At 43.5% G+C, this 21,857-nt stretch overlaps 1 protein-coding gene and 1 pseudogene across 1 annotated transcript in view; both read left to right on the top strand.

Annotated features, from left to right (window-relative positions):
- ARHGEF4 (Rho guanine nucleotide exchange factor 4) overlaps positions 1 to 21,857 on the top strand; it is a 250,864-nt gene that overhangs the window by 3,834 nt on the left and 225,173 nt on the right.
- Positions 17,302 to 17,399, top strand: LOC116597987 (annotated as a pseudogene).

Raw genomic sequence — 21,857 nt, 5'->3', positions numbered from 1 at the left:
TCTCAAGTCTGTGGCTATAAGAGAAAAGAGACACTGCATATATGGTCATAGTGAGTCCCTAGGAGCTCAGGGATTTGACTTTGCTACTCTCCCTTTAAGCTGACCACAACAGTTGGAAGAAATTAACCCACCCCATAGTGCTTGAATTCTTCATTCCTTTTTCTCAGGTTTTGTTTTAAGAGTCACTTTTCACCTAAAAGCCCCTGGTGAACATTTGGCCACAGCTGATTTGATTAGGGGTTTGCCATGTGCAGTAGGATGCCAGAGTTCCATAATTTAATTCCCAATATATTTTCACTGCCATTGGTCTTAAACAGATGGAATAACCAATCTGAGACACTCCCTTCCCCTTTCCTGTTGGTTTTGTTATCTGAAATCATTCTGGTACCAAATCTTTACTAGTGAAGTCTCTTGGTTGAAAAAGACAGAAATAGACTCCAGTCAAGTGAAAAAGTAACTGTCTTGGAAAAGTGCAGGGTAGCTCACAGGACCCAGCTTGGGCAGTCATCTAGAGAGGCAAAGCACAGTAAGCCCTTCTAGGGCATCCAGCTGCTTAGGATGTCCCTGGGGGACTCTCAGATCTACTGCTCCTCACTGAGAATACTTTCTAGCTCCCTCTTGTAGACATATAGGTTTGTCCTTAAGATCCAAGGTCCTGGCTGGAACTCAGCTGAACTGCCCTTTGGAAGGTGGGAAGAGAGGGTATCTGTCCCCTTTCTATTTCTGAGATAAGTGAGCCCTGGTTTCTCAGATTTCTGGGATTCCCTACTCCTAAGCCCCCATGAGCAAGACTGCTGTTCAAATGTTGGGCAAGAAAGCAAAAAATACCCCCTCATGGTGTGCAATTAAGCAAAAATCCCACCAAGACCAACTCAAACTCCCAAATTTGTGGGTGGGAAAGTGTAAGCCCCAGATCCCTTGGGACATTTGCTAGGGAATCACCCATGAATGAATTAGCTCTGGAAGGCCTCAGCCAAGTCAGAGCCCCTAGGGGACCCCTTACTCTAGAGGGCCTGAGCAGGCAGGCCCAGGCTGGGTGGTTCTGGAGATTCCTACAATCTTCTCTCCAAACTTAAGGAAGCCCAGCTCTGCCCTCCAGACTTGGGGTTGCCTTGCCTCCCCTTTGCTGTAGGCAGTGACAATACTGTACTACCTGCTATAGACCAGCCCTTAATGTGCCAACCCTGAGTCTCCAACCACTGTCTGTAACCCCAGGAAGGTACTGGATTAGAATTGTTCTTGGTCTCATGTAGGGCTTGTTGACCTGGATGTTTTGTTTGTTTCTCCAGCCTAGTACAATTGGGTATCATGCCTACACTCTAGTTCCCTGGTTCATGAGGGCTGCTCTTTAGGGAGCCCTTTCATTGTTTACTCATCGCTGCAATGGATAGTCTCCCCCTTGCCAATTGTAAGGCTGTGAGTTTAAGTGATATTGCCTATTCTGGTCCCATGCCTGGCTTCTGAATCCTCCAGTTACCCAGTCTGAACCTTCTGGAGGTGTGGATGGTGCTGTTTATGAGGTCCTGCAGCCCCTCATCTGCTGACCCATGTATCATAGGTCATCAAGTTGGGTGCTCCCACATGCTCACAAGGTGCCCTGCCCTAGGGTGCAATCAGTGCATCAACCTCTTGTAAGTCCCCTGCTCTATTTCTCTTTCAGGATGCAGTGTTACCTCCAGGAAGTCTTCCTTGATGACTCATTCTCTACGTCAGGTCCTTCTCTGTGCTGCAGCTCAGCTTCCTTCAGCCATTGGAACATACTGGCTTATAATTGTCACCCCTACACACACATACATACACACACACACGCTTGCGCACATTCATTTATTTATTTGTTTTAAGTGGGCATGCCCCTTGCAGAGCCCAAAATAGGCTTTCCATTCAAAATCCCAAGATCAAAACCTGAGCTGAGATCAAGAGTTGGGCATTTAACTGACTGAGACACCCAGACACTGCTCTCGCTCATTCATTTAGATGTCCCTTTATTAAGGATCTCATTGCTATTTCTGTTTCTTACTGTTCTTAAGAGACTCCATGACCACAAAGTATAATTTCCTCTTCCCTCATGTTCCCAAATTTTCCATCTTACTCAGATGTATGATGTGCCATACACATTGTCACAAAAACAAGCCTGGTTACTTGAGGCTGTAGCCCTCCTGAGCTGCAATTATGTGTCAGAACCACTGGCTACACCCAGACTAAGTGTGTCAGAAGTCAGGGCAGGGGCCTAGGCCCTGGCTTCTAGGCTCCAGGATGACTCCAGTGTGCAGCCTAGCTAAGCATTCCTGTACGGTAGACCCTGAGCTTCCTGCACAGTCCAGAGCAGGGCTGTTCTTGGCTTCTCTTGACTAAACAGAAGCTAAAGTCAGACCATAGTTGCTCTCCAACCCCCCATTGCCCTGTAATAACTGAGGTGGTGAACAAGTGCCTCCCTGCCCAGTCAACACCACCTTGTTGACTATAGTGAATATGGGTAAACCCCATCAGTAACCATTACAGACCATCCCACCCAGGCCAGCTTGATATGCCTTCAGCATCATCCATGTTTATACCAAGTAGGCCAATTGGTCTCTGACAGCTTTTTGCCTGTAAGCTTGAGAAGAGATCTTGGAGTAAAGTCTGAGTCTAGAAGCCGCCTGCTATGGCACCTGTCGCTCCTCCCAGGTCCCTTTGCATTGGTGATGGGCCCATGGGGGCACCAGCATGCCCAGCTTTCCTATGTTACTCAGTGTTCCTTCACGCAAGCCTGTCCATCTGAGGGGTATTGTGGAAGTTAGCTTGATAGTAAAAGCATGGGAAAGTACCCAGTACAGAGTGGGTACTCAACATCTTTAGTTATCTCCTTGTGTCTTTCTTCCCTCAAATAAATGTTTGTGGGGTTTTTTGTTTTTGTTTTTGTTTTTTCCTTATAACCAGTGAAATTGAATGGAAATCCATGTCCTGATACTGGACCATGAGAGTGCTGCTTATGCTGATGCTGTTGGCTACAGTTTCTGATATAGGCACAAAGTCCCTGTTCAACAGGAGATCACTGGTTATTAGCATCTTGCTTCTGAGTGGTTCACACAGCCAATGGGAGAAGCCAGGGTCCTGGGACCGGTTTCCTCTGTGTGGACACTGAGACCTTTGAGAAAATGGGAAACAGCTAAATTTGTGGTCTGTGCACACTGTGGACTACCATGCAGCAACTGAAAGGAAGAGCTGCTGCTGCTTATGCCAGCTGGGGTCAATCTCCAGAGAGTTAGGCTGAGAGAGAGAAGCCACAATGCTGAATGCTTGCATTTATCTAAATTCCAGACAGCACTAATGAATCTGTAGTGACAGCAAGCTCATCAGTAGTGCCTGGGGACAGGGTGTAGGGCAGTGGGGACAGGAAAGTGGTATGACATATGGACAGGAGTTGTTGGAGGCGTGCATTGTTCTGCATGTGGTGATAGCTTTATGCCATTTACATGTTATGCCATTTACATGGTTCCTGAACCATCCAGTCATACTTTCAGTGAGTGCAGTTGTACCTGGCAGCTACCTCCTGTCAGTCACACCTCTTTCGAACCAGGCTGTCTCCTTGGCAGAACCAACCTAAGGTCTCCCGCCCAACGCCTCTCAAAGCACTCTTCCTTCTCTGAGAACAAGTCCCTTCCTGGATACCATGGGCACAGAGACCATGAGAGCTAGTGAGAGCAACGTGCAGGACCCATCTAAAATAGGAAAGGTGATTCTGCTTCCTCAGTTGAGTACCCAACAGGAGATGTCCTTAGGACAAGCATGTCTGTGCGTCACTGATGACGTGTCATTTTTGGTGGGTTGTATAGTAGGTGTAAACCAGAGACTCTGCCCACCTGGGGTGCTTGGTCATCTGAGGCCTCACTCCTGGGAGAATGCAAATGCTTCCTTGCATCTCAGTGAGGTGGTATTAGAAGGACTGGCTATGGCATTTGGGTCTGGTGAGCTGGGTTTGGTGACATTTATGGAAGTGAGGCTTTGCTCTCCTTTGGATGTGGGAAGGAATCATAGGGGCAATTCTGTGATTGTACAACTTAAGAAATCTTTCCCAGCACCAGGGACAAGTCTGAGGCTAAATCTGGGACTGGTAAAGTGGCATCCATTGCTTAGAGTAGCCAGCATGGGGCCGTTTGGCCTTTGTGAGCTGGACAATGTGCATGTTCCATCTGTGCCCAGATGTGAATTTGACAGGTGCTTGTTTCTCCATCATGGTCCCAAAGTGGCCCTGCCTAAAGATGATGTTCTGTGGCATTGTTCTTGTTCCACAGGATGATAAAAGCGCCCAACTGTGACACCAGACAGCTCCTGCATGTAGTGATTGCTTTTGTCTTTCTTGCTCATTTGGAAATGAGTAGGATACATATCTAACCCCCGAGAACTTTATCCACAAATACAGGGCAGGATACTCCCAGCCCTGGTTACTACAGAGGGGGCTCAAGCAGGTATTTCTGGAAAAGCCCTGGGGTGATTCTGCTGTGTACCATGGCTAAGAGCCCACATATACTCCTGACTTGCTGAGTCCAGCAGAGTTGGCACTCTGGACCCCTCCCTCATCCACTCCCACAACCAAGCCAGCTCCACTCTTCAGCAGGTTCTCTCCTCCCCACTCAAGAATTTGACCTTGCGCAACCCTGCAGTCTGTCCACATGCTGCTCAGTACATGAACAAAATCTCACCAGGGGGCAGCTATACACCCTGTCCCTGTCCCTTAATACCTGCTTTTTTCATGGAAATGAATGCCTGAACCCCAAGAGCCATAGGGAGAGTGTGAGTCCTCACAGCTCACAGGGCAGAGGCCTGTGACAAAGAGACAGAAGTGGTGTCAATCACCAGAGTGGACTTGGGGGCACCATAAAACTCTAACTACATATTTGGTATGAATTAGTTATCTAAATCCTCAGTCTTCATATCTGTAAAATAGGCTAATGATGTCTCAGTAAGATGGTTGTGAAAGTCAATATGCTCACATTTGTAAAATGCCTGGCCTGGAGACTTGAGTGCTCCTTAGACTAGACTCCAAGGCAGGAACACACTGATAACTCGGTCCCCTCCTGGGTCTACTCCAGTCCCTTGTCTGTGAGTTCTGGAGTTTATAAAACCTCAGGTAAGTGTTCATTGGAGAAAAAAACAAAAAATAAAAAAAAAACAATAAAACAAATAAAAAAACAAAAAATAAACAAAAACAAAAACAAAAACAAAAAACCCCCACTGGTTTAGAAAAGGTGTGGCCTCCAGCTGGAGGGCAGTGAGTAAAACATGGAGAAGGTGGTCACTGGGAAGGCAGCTCTGAAAAGACAGCTAATGTGGCCCCTGTGTGCAGCCTGGTACCTCTTCCCCTGCTCCACTTCCCCAGGCCAGCCTTTTACCCTCCCTAGAGGCCTTCCTCCAGCCCTGAATCAGGAACAGGGCAGGAGCTGAGCCTCTGGACAAGGAGTTCTGTGGGCAGACATGTGTGGCAGATCACCTCTGGGTGAAGCCAACTAGCCTCATGCAGATCACAGATATGGGAGAAACCCAATGGGGAGCGGGAACTCTTCAACATAAAGGGGAAGGAGACCTGGATGTGGGACACTGGAGATGGGTGGGGCGGGAGGGGGCACTGAAGGCCCCAGGCTTCAAGGTGGAAGTGGGTCTGTATTTGCAGTGTGATAGTATTTGTGTGAGACCACATTCTCTGGGGCAAATGTGCACCCCTGACCACTGTTGTCTTTCAGGGCTGCCCTCTGCAGTTGCCACTGGGAGTGCAGTGGCTCCCTTGTGCCAGGACTAATCTAAAGCATTCTACGCTCTGGCCTGTTTTACTGATTCAAACCCTGACATTTGATTAATTCATTCTAACACACAGAATTTGCCAAGCCCTGTTTGATCCTAAGTCCTGTGCTAAGGACACTAAACCATGAGGAAGACACAGCCTGTTCAGCCACAAGCCCCTGATAAGTGATTCAAGCACTCCTGAGTTATAAGGCCAGCATCCTTTTGAGTACTCAGTAGAGGATGTGACCCCTCATACTGAAAACCCTCCCTGCTTTTGTGTGCATGTACCTTCTGCTTCCAATTTCAAAGATCACAAAGCCTCTGGATGGCAAGTTAAGAACCCTGCTCTGGATAGTGAGCTCCAAAGGACCAGGACCACTGCTTCTCTTTCCCATCCTCAAGGGTCCAGCATGAAGCTTTGAATGAAGTGGAGGCTCTGTGCATGTTTCAGTAAGATGACTGGTAACATGGCCTTTTATTCCAGGTGACGGAGACCTGGGTTCTAGGGGAGGGGTGGGCTGTCCATGTCAGTAGAACAAGGAGTCAGACACTACTCATGGGGGATGAGCTTCAAGGGGACCAGAGTGAGGAGGCCTTGGAGAGTTTCGAGTTCCTGGGGGATCAGGCACTGGGAAGGCAGTGAGCCCAAAGGGGAAGTGATCACGCACAGGCTGACAGACCTGGCCAGGGATGGTGCCTGGAAGCCAGAGGGCCATGCCTTGGAGAGGCTGAATGGGCTCTGGATACCTCTGAACCTCCATCCCAGCCAAAGTCATTGGGGGAGAGCTGGTGCCAAAGCACAGAGGTAAGAAGGGAGAGACAGGCCCCCAAAACAAAGAAGTATTGCCTGCCTATGTGCACCCCAGGCTAAAGGGTGCCACTTCCACTGGCAGAAGAGGAGAGGACAACATGTGGGGTCTGCAGCCCCCGTCCAGAAGCTCTTCTCTCCAAGTCCACTGGCCTGGATTCTGGATCTTATGGCCCCACTCAGTGTGGCCTTTAGCAGAGCAGAATCTTGGAGCATGTTTATTCTTCTATAAAATGGACACATTTTATCTGGTACAGCTTCCTCTGAAGAGTAATAGGGAACATTAGGGATCTCTGGAAGATTTGGCTCCTCAGAGAGGTTTATAGAGAAGACACTCTGTTGAGTGTTCAGTGCCATGTCCCAGGGGCACAGAAACAGACATTGCAGGGAGACTTTGGGATGCATGGAAGTTTTGCCCTAGCTGCCAGGTATGGGCACAGCTGCCACCTACTCCTGGGAATGCCCCAGAGGGCTGGTCCAGGTTACCTTTCTCCATGGAACCTGAAAAAGACTCACTTCAAATTACTCAGGAGAGGCACTGTAACTTTCCACCTTTCCTTGAGTCTAAGATAAACTTATTAAAAAACAGCTTATTACTTTTGAAATCAAGATGTACTTAGAATTGATGTGTATACTTAAAAGGGATTTCTTCTTCCCTCTTAAAAGCTATCATTAACTTAGTGACATCTTTGCTTTGAGGAAATAGAATACTTGTAAACCTCATATGTGATCAGGAAACATAGTGTGTGACATCCCCAAGAGACCCCAATTCCAGTCCCCCACCACCATTACCTGGAGGGCTTATAACTGTTGGGTCAAGCCAGTCTGGCTCATTGAGAGTTCTTGAAGGAGCCTGGAGTGCACATTTTGAGAGTATCCTCAAACAAAGATAGCTGGATAACCTCCCCAGGAAGAAGGAACAGATTCCTTCAAATTTTTTCAGAGGTTCCATCCCTGGTCCCCAAAGCCGCCTATATCACATCTTACTAGAAGTGTGTGTGATCAGCATGGTTGTGTCTGATGGACAGAATAAGAGCCACATTGCTGAGTGTGTGCTATATTCTTCATGCAGGTGGAGTTACCATTCAGGGCACTTCAGGGAATAGGTACTTCTGGCGACGCCTGTGGTCTGGAGTCTTCCCAGAGAGTTATTGACACAGGCAGTGGCTGGGCCACCACATGCAAAGATTGCGTTCCTCTGGGAACTGGTCCTATGCTTCTCCAGTGAGCCAGGTCCTGGGACCCCCTCCAACTTGTCTGTTGCCCTCAACTTACAATTCCAAATCCCCTCAGATTGGCCCAGTGCGTCTCTCAGGATACACAGCCTCCCCTCTGGGCCAACTCCATGTGTTCTAACACAATAGGCCACACAATAAATAAAACACACCACCAGTGGACAGTTGAGGCAGACTGTGGGAATGCCTGAGCCTCCAGCAGAGGTGATGCTGCAGCAGGCAGACAGTTGTATCTCTTAACAGAGGCCTCATTTTGTAGATGAAAGAATTAAAATTCTTCGGGGGTGATGAGCACAGTGGTGGTGGGGAAGCAATGGAACAAGATTCAACTTCAAAACCTCCACTTTTCTGCTTACTGGGCAGCCCTAGCAGTTTAGGCTTACCAGTGATACCCTTTCTGATGACATTTTGGGGCCTCCAGAGCCTCTGTCATGCATATGCTTCTGTGTAGGAGGAAGAAGATTACCCCTGTGCAGGGCATGATGTACTCCAGGCCCCAGCATGCAGCCTACAGAATGGCCTGGGCTGGGACCTGGGACTGCCCTGCCTGCAGATCCACTGTAAACAGTTCACTCAGTTCCTCTGAGTGGGATGTGAGGTTCTCCAGGTTTGTGCACTGTGTAGGGCACTAATCAAAAGTCAGGAGTCCTGACTGCTATTGAAGTGCAGATGTATTTGCATTTGGAGAAGGACAAGTACTGACTGTAGCTGGGATGGGACAGGTTCTTCAGGACCAAAGGTCAGCGCATGCCTTTTCTTTTCCTGTGGCAGGGTGGGAGAGAGGTGCCATCTGGGAAAGACAGGGCAGAGAAGATGCAAATCAGGACATGTCCATAGATGGTGACAGACATTGTTTGCTGCCCACAAGCAGGTGAGGCCTACCTGGTATGTGGCTCATTATTTCACTTGTTGGGAGAAGAGCCTGTGCAGGCTCCACACCCAACTCTGGTTTGCATTAGTAGAATGTGCGGTGTTGTTTCTTGGGCAGCTGTGTCTTTTCAGAAAAAAGAAGGCCACACTCTTCCCCATCAGATAGACTGCTAAGATATGTGGGCAAGAATGTGCCCCAGTCAGTGCCTGGGAGCAGTTCCTTTGGCTTGGGCAAACCTCTTTTGTTAGGCCTAGGGAGGAACAGGAGCTGCAGCCAGGGTTTGGGTGAGCAGCTGCATGCTGTCTCTGGTCCAAGAGATTGGAGTGGGATAGGCTGTGGACCTCCAGTGTACCTGCAAAGCTGCAGGTGAGAGTCCAGCATCTTGTGGGTCACAAGAAGAAGCAGAGTGACATCACTAACATGGACACATGTCTACTATAATCCTATTAACTCCTCTGTCATCAGCTCATTTGTGATCTAGAGCAAGTCACTGATACTCACAGGGCCTCTGAGGACATAGCCAACAAGAAATGTGAGAATATGAAGTGTGTGCCATTGTCCTGGGGATTCTATAGTGTTCACGAGACATCATGAGTTAATGTCTATATACTCAGAGCTTGGGAGTCAGAAAGACCTCATCCAGATTTAAATGCCACCAGATAGTAACTTGTGCAAGTAGCTTGGGCATATTGTTGTTCTGAGCTTCATAAAGATGTCTGTAGAATAAAGACAATACCACCTGCATCATTTTAAGATTAAATAATGTATAAAAAGGTACAAGACATGTAGTGAGTATTTCATATTTAGCTATTTTGTTATAGATGTTATTTTTGTAATAGGAAAGACAAATTCCTCCAACTGCACAATTTTCACTCAGGAGTGCTGCTGAACAGCTGCTCTGTACAGACCCTGTCCTGAGCGCTGGAGTTCTAGAGGGACTGAGCCATGCTGTTCCCTCAGCAGTGCCTGTAAGTCTAGTGGAGGAGAGAGATCAGCCAATAGCTGCAGCAGCAGCAACAGCATCAATGGCCATAATGACAGCAATGCCAGCGCAGCCTGGGTTTGAACCAAAAAGTAGTCTGAATTAGGGTGCCCAGGAGAGAAAGCACCCAACCCTGCCTGGGGAGAAAGGGGAGAACCCTGGGGAACCAGGGAGACTGAGAAGTAAATAGGCCATTGTGTAGGACTATGGGAAGCACTGGTGTCGGGGTGCCTACTGCCCACAGAACCTCAAAGAAGGCTACAGGCTAAGACGGAACTTGAGGGAGACTCTGAAGAGTGAGTTGAGGGGAGCCTGGTGAATCAGGAAAGGACAACATGCAAAAAGATAAAAAAAAAAACAGTAAAGGTATATGTTGTAAGCATGTGACTCTCAGGAGAAGCACAGGATATGTGCTGGGACATGGAAGAGATAGTTTTGTAAATAGAGTAGGGCCTGTATGGGTTTTAGTCCAGACATCTTCTGAGGGTGGTAGAGAGTCAGAGTGGTGACATCAGATGTAGCTTGTATATAGCACAAATAATGATTGAGTGTGGGACTTGATCTCCTTCTTCTGTATAGTGTTTGTCAACTAATGCATCCTAAGATGGCATTAGCTCTTTGGGCAGCCACATTCCTTTGTGGATTAAAATCCCTGCCAAGTTAGGTTCAGAACCTGAACAGGGGAAACTTTTTAGAACTGAATAAAAGTACCAGTCTGCTATAGGGTCTGGATGAGGTTTGGACCTAATTAACAGCAGGATGGCCTCATTCCACCTAGCACTAGCCTTATAAATAAAGTAAGAGGTGGCCATTTACATGGTACTCAATAAAATAGGCTTAATAATTCCTGCAATCTCTCCTCCTAAAACCTCATTATGCTGATATCTGGTACTTTTATTCCAGAATCCATTTCCTTGCCTTTCTCAGCCCCTAGTGGCTGCCTAAATTCCTAGGCTTATGACCTGCTCCATCTTCAAAAGCACTACTTCATCTCTGCTTTCAGCATCACACAGTCTCTTCCTCTGATCCTCCTTCATCCCCCTGAGAAGGACCATGGTGGTTACATTGGGCCCACTTGGATGATCCACGGTGAGCTCCCCATCACAACATCCTGAACATAATCATATCTGCAAAGTCCCTTTTGCCGTCAAAGGTGACCTTCACAGGTTGTGGATATTAGGACATAAACACCATGGGAGTTATTATTCAGTCCACACAGAAGGTATTTTACAGATGTGATAAACTGTCTAATTCATGGTTTAGAAAGATCTGGCTGGTAACAAAGTGGGAATAGTAAGGCTGGAGGACTACAGAGTACTTTGGAAGTTGCTGCTAATTCGAGGGTACACCTGGATCAATGGCAATGGGACAGAGAAAAGCACTTAGGAGGTATAACCCACAGGATTTGGAGCCAGTTAAGATGTGGGATGGGATGAATGAGAGAGGGCTCAAGGTTTCTATGTTCATCAGTTGGCTTGATGATGGTGTCCTTGATCAATAGGTAGCACAGAGGAGGCAGAGAGAGATTACTGTGCTTGTTTGGAACCTGACTTTGAGGTGTATATGAGATAAGCAGTGAGTCCTGGTAGACAGGTCTGCAGGTCTGGAGAGGAATGTGGTAACAGCTATTTAGTACATTTACACAGGCATCACTTGAAATCACGGTAGACCAGATGATCCAGGGGCTGTGTCTAGAATTAGAAAGAACACAGAAACTGCCCTGGGGTGACAATGACTTCCACGGTTAAGGAGAAATAAGGGTGTGGGAGGAAGCCAGAGAGGCAGGCAGAGCACCAGCGGAGTGTGTCCTGTGTTGGAGCAGAGAGTTAATGCATTTGTACTCAAACAGAGCCCTTTCTCCCCTGAAGAATGGCCACTTCTTATCAAGTAAAACCCTGCAGGAAAAGGGTAGAAATGGTTCTGAGTTTTTGCTTGTTGCACTTTGCGGCCAGGAGCTCTAGCTGGGAACTGGACTGTTTCTTGGACATGAGGTGCATGCAAACAGAGAAAGAGTAAAGTGAGGTCCCCTCATTGGAACGAATAATGGTTAATGGGAAAGGTTTTGCTCTCAGGCTTGCCCTGGCAACAACTGAAAAGCTCTATTATTTGCCTTTCTGGGCACATTTACTGCAGAGGCTCAAGGTTTTGGTGCAATGCAAAAGTCTCCTGCCTCTGAGAACAACAGTCATCCTCTTCAGTCATTCCCATACAGGGGCCTTGTATAGAAATACTTCTGCAGGAGAGATCCATGACCTTTGAGACTGTTTCTTCTATATGTGTTGCTACTTTTCCTTCATGCAGCTTCCTCCCCTGTCTGGGGAAGAGAGAGGAGTTAAGAGGATGGAGCAGGTGAATGTTGGCAAAATGTGTAAGATCAAGGCTTAACAGGAGAGGTGGGACTTAACATGTCCCCTGAAAATAGGATAAGACTTTTGGTAGAACTGAGTAGTCAGGAAGGGGTACATTTCAGAAGGCAGGATGAGCACATTAAGATAGAAAAGCAGAAAAGGGCATGAAATTTATAGGGACAGGGCCCAGAGATTGGCTTAGCTGGAGGGAGTGCATCATGGGCCTTGAGCTCCCAGGACACTGTCCTGGAGAGGCTCTCTGGCCTTGCTCCTTCCTCTAGAATAGAGTATTGCTTTATGTTTGAATCATCTTTATTTTATTGTGTCCATTCCCATGTAATCCTCTCAGAATTGTGTGCATTGAGGTGAATGAATTAAACAAGCTCTCAAAGTCATAGCAGTCTTAGTCAGTTCCAAGATGGAAATTGAGGGAGGGGGAACTATTTGGTGGCTACTTACATGTCAGAATTCTAAATATAGGTTGTCATTTAATCGTCAGCTCTACTAGGACAAGTGCTGTCAGCCTTATTTTGTAGATGAGGAATAGAGGCTCCGAGAAATAAGTACCTGGTCTTAGGTAGCACTGTAGTAGGCATTAGGGTAGGGGTGGGGAGCTCCCCAGAAGCATGTCTATAGCCATGCAATATCAGAGGGAGAGGAACTCCAAAGATATTACCTCATGACAGTCACTTGACTTTACTGATGAAAGACCACAGTTCGTAAAGGGACCCAAGGGGCCCAGCCAGATGGCTGGAGAGCTGGGTCATGAGTCACCTCTTTCAGCCCTCTATTGGCCTACAAGGAAATTATTTATACCTCAGCTTCCTGCTCTTGGACCTTTGAAATGACCACTAATGTACAGATGTTTTGAGAAGTCTGTAAAAGAAAAATCAATTTAATCTTATGGCATTTTCCAAAATTATTTGATCATCAGTCTCATCACCTGTCTTCCAAATCCCATGGACCCTGCTTCAGAAAGAGATGCTTCATGCCAACAATCTAGGAAACTCAGGTCCACTTCCCCAGATCCTGGGAAGACCCTCTGACTTTTTGTTAATTAAAAATCAACTTGACTCTCTCCCCTATGGTTCTCTCACCACTAGAGCAAGAAAAAGGGAAAGACCCTGTCTCCCTGGCTTTGATGTTAATTCTTCCTTCTGAAAATCCACAGAACAGATTGGGCATAGAAAATGATAAAATGTGTTTTCAGATCGTGGTGCATCTTGTGTCAGCTATCACCTCAGTTGAGTACTTAACCTGGAAAAATAAAAAGTTCCCATCTGGGAAATGGAGCAAATGGTGCCTTGCAAGCCTACTCCACAATTTACATAAGAATAGGGAGTGAAAAAAAAACAGACACATAGACCAGTGGAACAGAGTAAAGAGCTCAGATAAGGACCCTCAACTCTATGGTCAAATAATCTTCAACAAAACAGGAAAAAATATCCAGGGGAAAAAAGACAGTCTCTTCAATAATTGGTGCTGGGAAAATTGAACAGCTATGTTAGAAGAATGAAAATTGACTGTTCTCATACACCATACACAAAGATAAACTCGAAATAGATAAAAGACCTCAACATGAGGCAGAAATCTATCAAAATCCTAGAGGAGAACATAGCAGTAATCTCTTCGACTTTGGCCACAGCAACTTCTTTCAAGGCACATCTCCAAAGGCAAAGGAAACAAAGCAAAAATGAACTTTTGGGACTTCATCAAGATCAAAAACTTCTGTCCAACAAAGGAAACAGTCAACAAAACAAAGAGGCAATGCACGGAATGGGAGAAGATATTTGCAAGTGACACTACAGACAAAGGGCTGATACCCAAGATCTATGAAGAGCTCCTCAAACTCAATACGAAAAACAGATAATCATGTCAAAAAGTGGGCAGAAGACATGAACAGACACTTCTCCAAAGAAGACATACAAATTGCTAACAGACACATGAAAAAATGTTCATCATCATTAGCCATCATGGAGACTCAAATCAAAACCACATTGAGATACCACTTTACACCAGTTAGAAGGGCCAAAATTAACAAGACAGGAAACAAGTGGAGAGGATGTGGAGAAAGGGGAACCCTCTTACACTGTTGGTGGGAATGCAATTGGTGCAGCCACTTTGGAAAACAGTGTGGAGATTCCTAAAAAAATTGAAAATAGAGCCACCCTATGACCCTGCAATTGCATGACTGGGTATTTATCCCAAAGATACATATGTAGTGAAAAGAGGGGCCATCTGTACCCCAATGTTTATAGCAGTGATGTCCACGGTCACCAAACTGCAGAAAGAACCAAGATGCCCTTCAGCAGATGAACAGGTAAAGAAGATATGGTCCTTATATACAATGGAATATTATGCATCCATCGGAAAGGATGAATACCCAAATTTTGCATAAACATGGATGGTACTGGAGGAGATTATGCTGAGTGAAATAAGTCAAGCAGAGGGAGTCAATTATCATATGGTTTCACTTACTTGTGGAGCATAAGGAGTAACACAGAGGACATTGGGAGATGGAGAGAAGTGAATTGGGGGAAATTGGACAAGGAGATGGAACATGAGAGACTGTGGACTCAGAAACAAACAGGGTTTTGGAGGGGACGGGTGTGTGGGGTTAGGTAAGTCTGATGGTTGGTATTAAGGAGGGTACATATTGCATGGAGCACTGGGTATGAGGCATAAACAAAGAATCTTGGAACACTGAAAATTAAATTAAAATAAAATAAATAAAACTTAAGAAATAGAATAAAAAAAGAATAGGGATTGCATCTAGCAGGATGGGAACTGCCATTTTTTCTCTGCAGAGAGTAGGTTTAGCTTTCTAAAAATGACTTCAAACCTGTTTCAAGCTGTTCACCTTATTGATAAGGGTTAATGTGTCTTCCTCTGCTGATTATCAAAACACAGAACTCAAGCTTCCTGGAGATGCTGGGGAGGAGGGGTATGCGGAGAGATGACATGTCAGCCTTGCACCAGGCACATCCCAGTACGTAAGCCTTGTTTTCAAAGTTTTATTTAGTCTAAAACCTGCCCTAGAAGAAATCATAGTTTTGTACTAAAACTATAAGTGTGTGATGGACAGCAGATGAAATTTTGAAATCAAGATAGTCTTGGGAAACTGGCCCTGTTGGCTTCTGTATGCACAGGCTGTTCAGTGCTATAGCAAAACCCCTTCTGGTTCCCCCATCCAGGCTTCTTGTCAGCAGACATTACTCCAGAGCTCGGCTCCTCCTATTTCCCAGCTTTCTTCTTTGAACTGCTTTGAGCTGAATTATACCAGTTGTGTGTTCCTTCCTTGTGACCACTCGGTACAATTGCAAATCTTACTTCTGGCAAGTTCTTTTGTCTGATGTGCACAGAGTTCTTAATAGGGTTTCTAATGGAGTCACTCAGAAAGGAGACTGTCTTTCTGCCAGCTCCTTATGAGAGGGAAGAATTTCCTTGTTGTTTGGGGATTGTGGGTTACCAGAAGATACAAAGGAGTGGAGGAGAAAGAAAGGGCTGGGGTATCAATGCTATATGTATAAAATGGGAGCACCAGCACCTCACAGAGCTGTGGTACAGTTTGATGGGATGGGTTCAGGACTTCATGGTAGCCCATCTTTGAAGAGCCTCTATTAGGCTGCCCATGGACACCTCCCAGCTTGCATCTGGTCCATGTGCTCACCTGCGGCCACACACGCACATGCTCAGTATTAGCTTACAGAGCAGGCTTTAAAGACTCCTAAGGTTGCGAATTTCTAAGTCAGATGACTAATACAGGGCTAACGGTGGGCACTAAGTTTCTTTCGTTGATTTTCTTAATCTTCAGAGAAATGGGCACACAAAGGTTTGGAGCCAAACTGTCTGGGTTTAAATCCTGATTCACCACTTCCTAGCTGATGTGACTATGACCAAGTTGCTCGATTTTTCTGTGCCCCATTTTCATCTTCTATAAAATGAGAATGTAGTGTGTATCTCATCTGGCTGTCGTGAGACTCATGTAAGGTGAAGGTTCAATAAATATTGTCATTACTCCCATTTTATGAAAGAAAACAATAAGACTCAGAAATCAATCCTGGTTACTCTTTACTTAGCTACTAGTGGCAGAACTAACTAGGACATATATCTGATACAGTTATAATCCTCTCTATGTCAGCTGTTGTTCATGGTCAATGTCATGGTCAATGAATCCAAAATGGTAGATAAGAAACCACATAGAGTAACACTGGTCAATGTGCATGTGTGGTGGCAGGTGGCAAGAGTGCTCCTGGGGGTGGAATTTTGCTCAGGGATACACAGCATTGGATTTCCAGGAGAAACCCCCAAGTTCTGTGAATAACCTGATTTGATCAAGGTCCCTTGCGGGTGGAAAGGACTATTTTGGATTCCTTACTGCCCCCTGGTGGTAACAGATTGCATGAGGCTCTTTCCCTGAGAGATGAAAGCAGGAGGCTCTTTTGAAATTTGGCTCACCAGATTAATGAAGAATTTTGAACTTTTTGTTTCTCTGTTTTAGCTTTTCTGGCACCTCTGACCCAACAGCATAAAATGGTTATGGGTTTTGTTCCATTATTACTTAATGAATAGCGTACTAACTGCTTGACTTCAGTAAATTACCAGCCTCTTAGTGATCTTCCATCCATAAAGTCAGCATCTCAGTCCCACTCAGAAATCCACGGTCTTTTCCATCTGGCTCATTCTTATTTTCAGCAGTCAAACCATGAGGTGGCAATACAAGGGTTTCTCCTTCTGTGTTATCCCCAGATGATGGGAGAGTAGGTCAGAGGACTCGTGGCATGTGCAGGTTGGCTCAGAGCAGAGCTCTAAAAGTTAGTCTTCTGTCCCCAGTTCATATTTCCAGCATGGCCAGGCTCAACACTCAGACATGATTCATCAGCACAATTTGCCTGTATATGTGCCTTCTTTTTTCTTATATGGCAAATTTGCTCAAATTTCCTTAAAGGGTACCCTGAGGATTCAAATTAGCTAGTGTAAGAACAAGATTTATTCTTATAATTAATTTAAATTTGGGGAGGAAGTTATTATAAATTTACATACAAGTTATAAGAATTAATATAGGGAGCTGCCATGTACCTTCACCCATTTTCCCCGAATGACAGCATCTCATAAAACTGTAGCACAATATCACAACCAGGATGTTGACATTTATACCATCAAGACACACAACACTTCCATCATCCCAAGGCTCTCTCATGTTGCTTCTTTATAGCTACACCCATGCCTCCATCTTTAACCACTAACAACCACTGATCTATTCTCCATCTCTATAATTTTATCATTTCAAGAATATTATAATGCTCACTTGAACAGCACATATACTAAAATTGGAATGATACAGAGAAGATTAGCATGCCTAAAAAAGACACACATTCCTGAAGTGTTCCATTTTTTTAAATGAAGAATGTTATATATGTTGCCATTTACAATGACATAGGTAGAGCTAGAGAGTATTATGCTAAGTGAAATGAAAGACAATACCATATATGAGAAATCTAAGAAACAAAATGAACAAAAGGAAAAAGAGAAAGGCAAACCAAGAAACAGGCTCTTAACTATAGAGAAAGCACTGATGGTTACCAGAGGGGACATGGTGGTGATGGGTGAAATAGGTGATGGGGATCAAGGAGGGAACTTGTTATGATGAGCACTGGGTGTTGTATGAAAGTATTCAGTCACTATATTATACACCTGAGAATAATATTACACTGTATATTAACTAACTAGAATTTATATAAAAACTTTAAAAAATAAAACAAGAATATTATATAAATGGGTTCATACAGTATGTAATACTTTAGGTTTAGATTTTTTCACTTAGCATATTTCTCTGCATATGCATCCAAGCTGTGTGTATATCCATGGCTGGTATTTCGTTGCATGGATATACCAGTTTGTCTAACTATTCACTTGCTGAAGGACATCCAGGTCATTTCCAGTTTTTTTCTTTTTTTTATTAACATAAAATATATTATTTGCCCCAGGGGTACAGGTCTTTGAATCATCAGGCTTACAAATTTCACAACACTCACCATAGAACGTACCCTCCCCAGTAACTGTAATCCTGCCACCCTATCCCTCCCACCTCAACTCCCAGCAACCCTCAGTTTCTTTCCTGAGATTAAGAGTCTTTTATGATTTGTCTCCCTCCCAATCCCATCTCATTTCATTTTTTTTCCTTCCCTACCCCCCATGACCTCCTGCCTCTGAAATTCCTCATATCAGAGAGATCATATGACAATTGTCTCTCTCTGATTGACTTATTTCGCTTAGCATAATACCCTCTAGTTTCATCCACCTCATTGCAAATGGCAAGATTTTGTTTCTTTTGATGGCTGCATAGTATTCCATTATGTGTATGGGTGTGTGTGTGTGTGTGTGTGTGTGGTATATATATAGATGATATAGATATAGGTAGATGATATAGATATAGATATAGATATATGTAAAACATCTTTATCCATTTATCTGTTAATGGACATCTAGGTTTTCTCCATAGTTTGGCTATTGTGGACATTGCTGCTATAAACATTTGGGTGCATATGCCCCTTTGGATCACTACAGTTGTGTCTTTAGGATAAATACCCATTAGTGTGATTGCTGGGTCATAGGGAAGCTCTGTTTTCAACTTTTTGAGGAACCTCCATATTGTTTTCCAGAGTGGTTGTACCAGCTTGCAATCCCACCAACAGTGTAGGAGGGTTCCCCTTTCTTTGCATCCTTGCCAACACTGTCATTTCCTGACTCATTAATTTTAGCCATTCTGACCGGTGTGTGATGATATCTCACTGTGGTTTTGATTTGTATTTCCTTGAGGCTGAGTAATGTGGAGCACTTTTTCATGTGTCTGTTGGCCATGTGTATGTCTTCTTTGGAGAAATGTCTGTTTATGTCTTCTGCCATTTCTTGATTGGATTATTTGTTCTTTGGGTATTGAGTTTGATAAGTTCCTTATAGATTTTGGATACTAGCCCACTATCTGATAAATCATTTGCTAATATCTTCTCCCATTCTGGTGGTTGTCTTTTGGTTTGTTCACTGTTTCCTTTGTTGTGCAAAAGTTTTTGATATTGATGAAGTTCCAATAGTTCATTTTTGCCCAGCTTTCTTTTGATGTTCGTTTGCATGGTAAATTGTTTTCCACCCCCTCAATTTAAATCTGGAAGTGTCTTTAGGTCTAAAATGAGTTTCTTGTATTGCAGGTTTTTACAACAATATTTATAAGGAGTATTGGTCTGTAGTTTTCTTACATTGTCTGTCTAGTTTGGCTGTCAGTGTACTCCTAGCTTCATAGAAAGAGTCAGGAATCCTGTGTTTCCTCCTCTTCAATATTTTGAAAGGTTTGAAAAGGATTTGTGTTCATTTTTCTTCATATGTTTAGTACTATTCATCAAGTAAAGCCATTTCATCTAATTCACCAGTAAAGCTTTTTGATGTTGTGGAAAGTTTTGACTACTAATTCAATCTCTTTACTAGGTATCTATTCAGATTTTTTATCTTTTCATGATTCACTTTTGGTGCACTGTGTGTTTCCAAGAATTTGTCTACTTCATTCAAGTTAACCAGTATGTTGGCATAAAAACGCTCATCACAATCTTTCTATTTCTGTACCTCAGTAGTATTGTTTTTGTTTTTATTTCTGATTTTAGTAATATGAGTCTTCTTCTCTCTGCCAGTTTTGGGTTAAATTTGCTTTTCTTTGTCTTAAGGCATGAACCTAGGTTATTGATTTAAGATCTTCTTTTTTCATATGTGCTTTTATCACTGTAAATTCCTTTCCTACCATTGCTTTCACTATATCTCATCGATTATGGTATTTTGTACTTTTGTTTTCATTTGTCTCAATGTACAGATATTCCTCAACTTACAGTGGGTTTATATCCCAATATATCTATCATAAGTTGAAAGTATCATAATTCAAATGGGAGAAGATGTTTGCAAATGACATATTCAATAAAGGGTTAGTATCCAAACTATATAAAGAACTTATAAAATTCAACACCCCAAAAACAAATAATCCAATTAAGAAATGCGCAGAAGACCTGAATAGACATTTTTCCAAAGAAGACATACAGACTGTCAAATTTGCTGGCCAAAACATGTGTCAACAGACACATGAAAAATACTCAATATACTCACCAGGGAAATACAAATCAGAACTACAATGAGATATCACCTCATATCTGTCCAAATAGCTAAAATCAACAACACAAGAAACCACAGGTGTTGGCCAGGATGTGAAAGGAGAATCTTCTTGAACTATTGGTGGGACTACAAAATGGTGCAGCTACTTTGAAAAACAGTATGGAGGTTCCTCAAAAAGTCAAAAATAGAATAGCCTTATGATCTAAAAAATCACACTATTGAGTGTTTATCCAAAGAATACAGGAACACTAATTCAAAAGGATACATGCACCCTTATGTTTATACAGCATTGTTTACAATAGCCAAGATACAGAAGCAGCCTAAGTGTCCACTGACTGATGAACGAATAAAGATGATGTGAGATATATACACATACATGTATACATATATACAAGTATATGTATATATACACACACACACATAAGCATGTATGCATGTGCACGCACACACACACACACACGCTGGAATAATCAGCCATAAAAAAGAATGAAACCTTGCCATTTGCAACATGGATGGAGCTAGAGAGTATAATGCTAAGCAAAGTAAGTCAGTCAGAGTAAGACAAATATGATATGATTTCACTCAAATGCAGAATTAAAGAAATGAAACAAACAGGCTAAAGGAACAAAATAAGAGAGACAGGCAAATCAAGAATCAGACCCTTAATTATAGAGAACAAACTGATGGTTATCAGAGGGGAGGGGGTGGGGAATGGGTTACATAGGTGATGGGGAGTAAGAAGTGCACTTGTCATGACGAACACAGGGTGATGTATAGAAGTGTTGAATTGTACACCAGAAACTAATATAAAACTACATGTTAACTAACTGGAATTAAAATAAAAACATTTTAAAAATAAAAGGAAGTATCATAATTCAAATGGGCACTTAATACACCTAACACTGAACATCATAGCTTAGCCTAGCCTACCTTAAACATGCTTAGAACACTTACATTAATGTACATTTAGGCAAAAATCATCTAACACAAAGACTTTTTTATAATAAAGTGTCAAATATTTCATGTAATTTATTTATTACTTTACTGAAAATGAAAACCAGAATGGCTCTTTAGGTACAGAATGTTTGTAATTGTATTGGTTGTTTACCCTCATGATCACATGGCTGGCTGGGAACCATGGCTGGCTGCCACTGCCCAACATCACAGAAGTATTAATAAGGTCTCATATTACTAGCTCAAGAAAAGATCAAAATTCAAACTTGAAAGTATGGTATCTACTGAATGCATATCACTTTTGCATCATCATACATTTGAAAAACCGTAAGTTGAACAATCATAAGTGGGGACTGTCGGTATTTTCTAAAATCCCTTTTGATTTATTCTTTGACCTACTGATTGCTTAAGATTGTGTTGCTTAGGGGTGCCTGAATGGCTCAGTCAGTCAAGTGTCTGCCTTCCACTCAGGTCGTGATCTCAGGGTCCTCGGATCAAGTTCCACATGGGGCTTCCAGTCAGCAGAGAGTCTGCTTTTCTCTCTCTCCACTCATGTTCTCTCTCTCAAATAAATAAAATCTAAAAAAAAAAAAGTGTTGTTTAATTTCCCTATATTTGTGAATCTCATTTTCCTGTTACTGATTTTTACATGCTGTGATAGATAAAAAAAATATTTTTTGTTATTGCAATCTTTTAAAACTTACGGACTCATTTTGTGTCCAACATATGGTCCATTTTGGAGAGTGTTCTATAT

This window comes from Mustela erminea, chromosome 8 (assembly GCF_009829155.1).
Source record: "Mustela erminea isolate mMusErm1 chromosome 8, mMusErm1.Pri, whole genome shotgun sequence".
Classification (NCBI taxonomy): domain Eukaryota; kingdom Metazoa; phylum Chordata; class Mammalia; order Carnivora; family Mustelidae; genus Mustela; species Mustela erminea.
The sequence above is the reverse complement of the archived record's forward strand: the minus strand, read 5'-3'. Positions and strand labels throughout refer to the sequence as shown.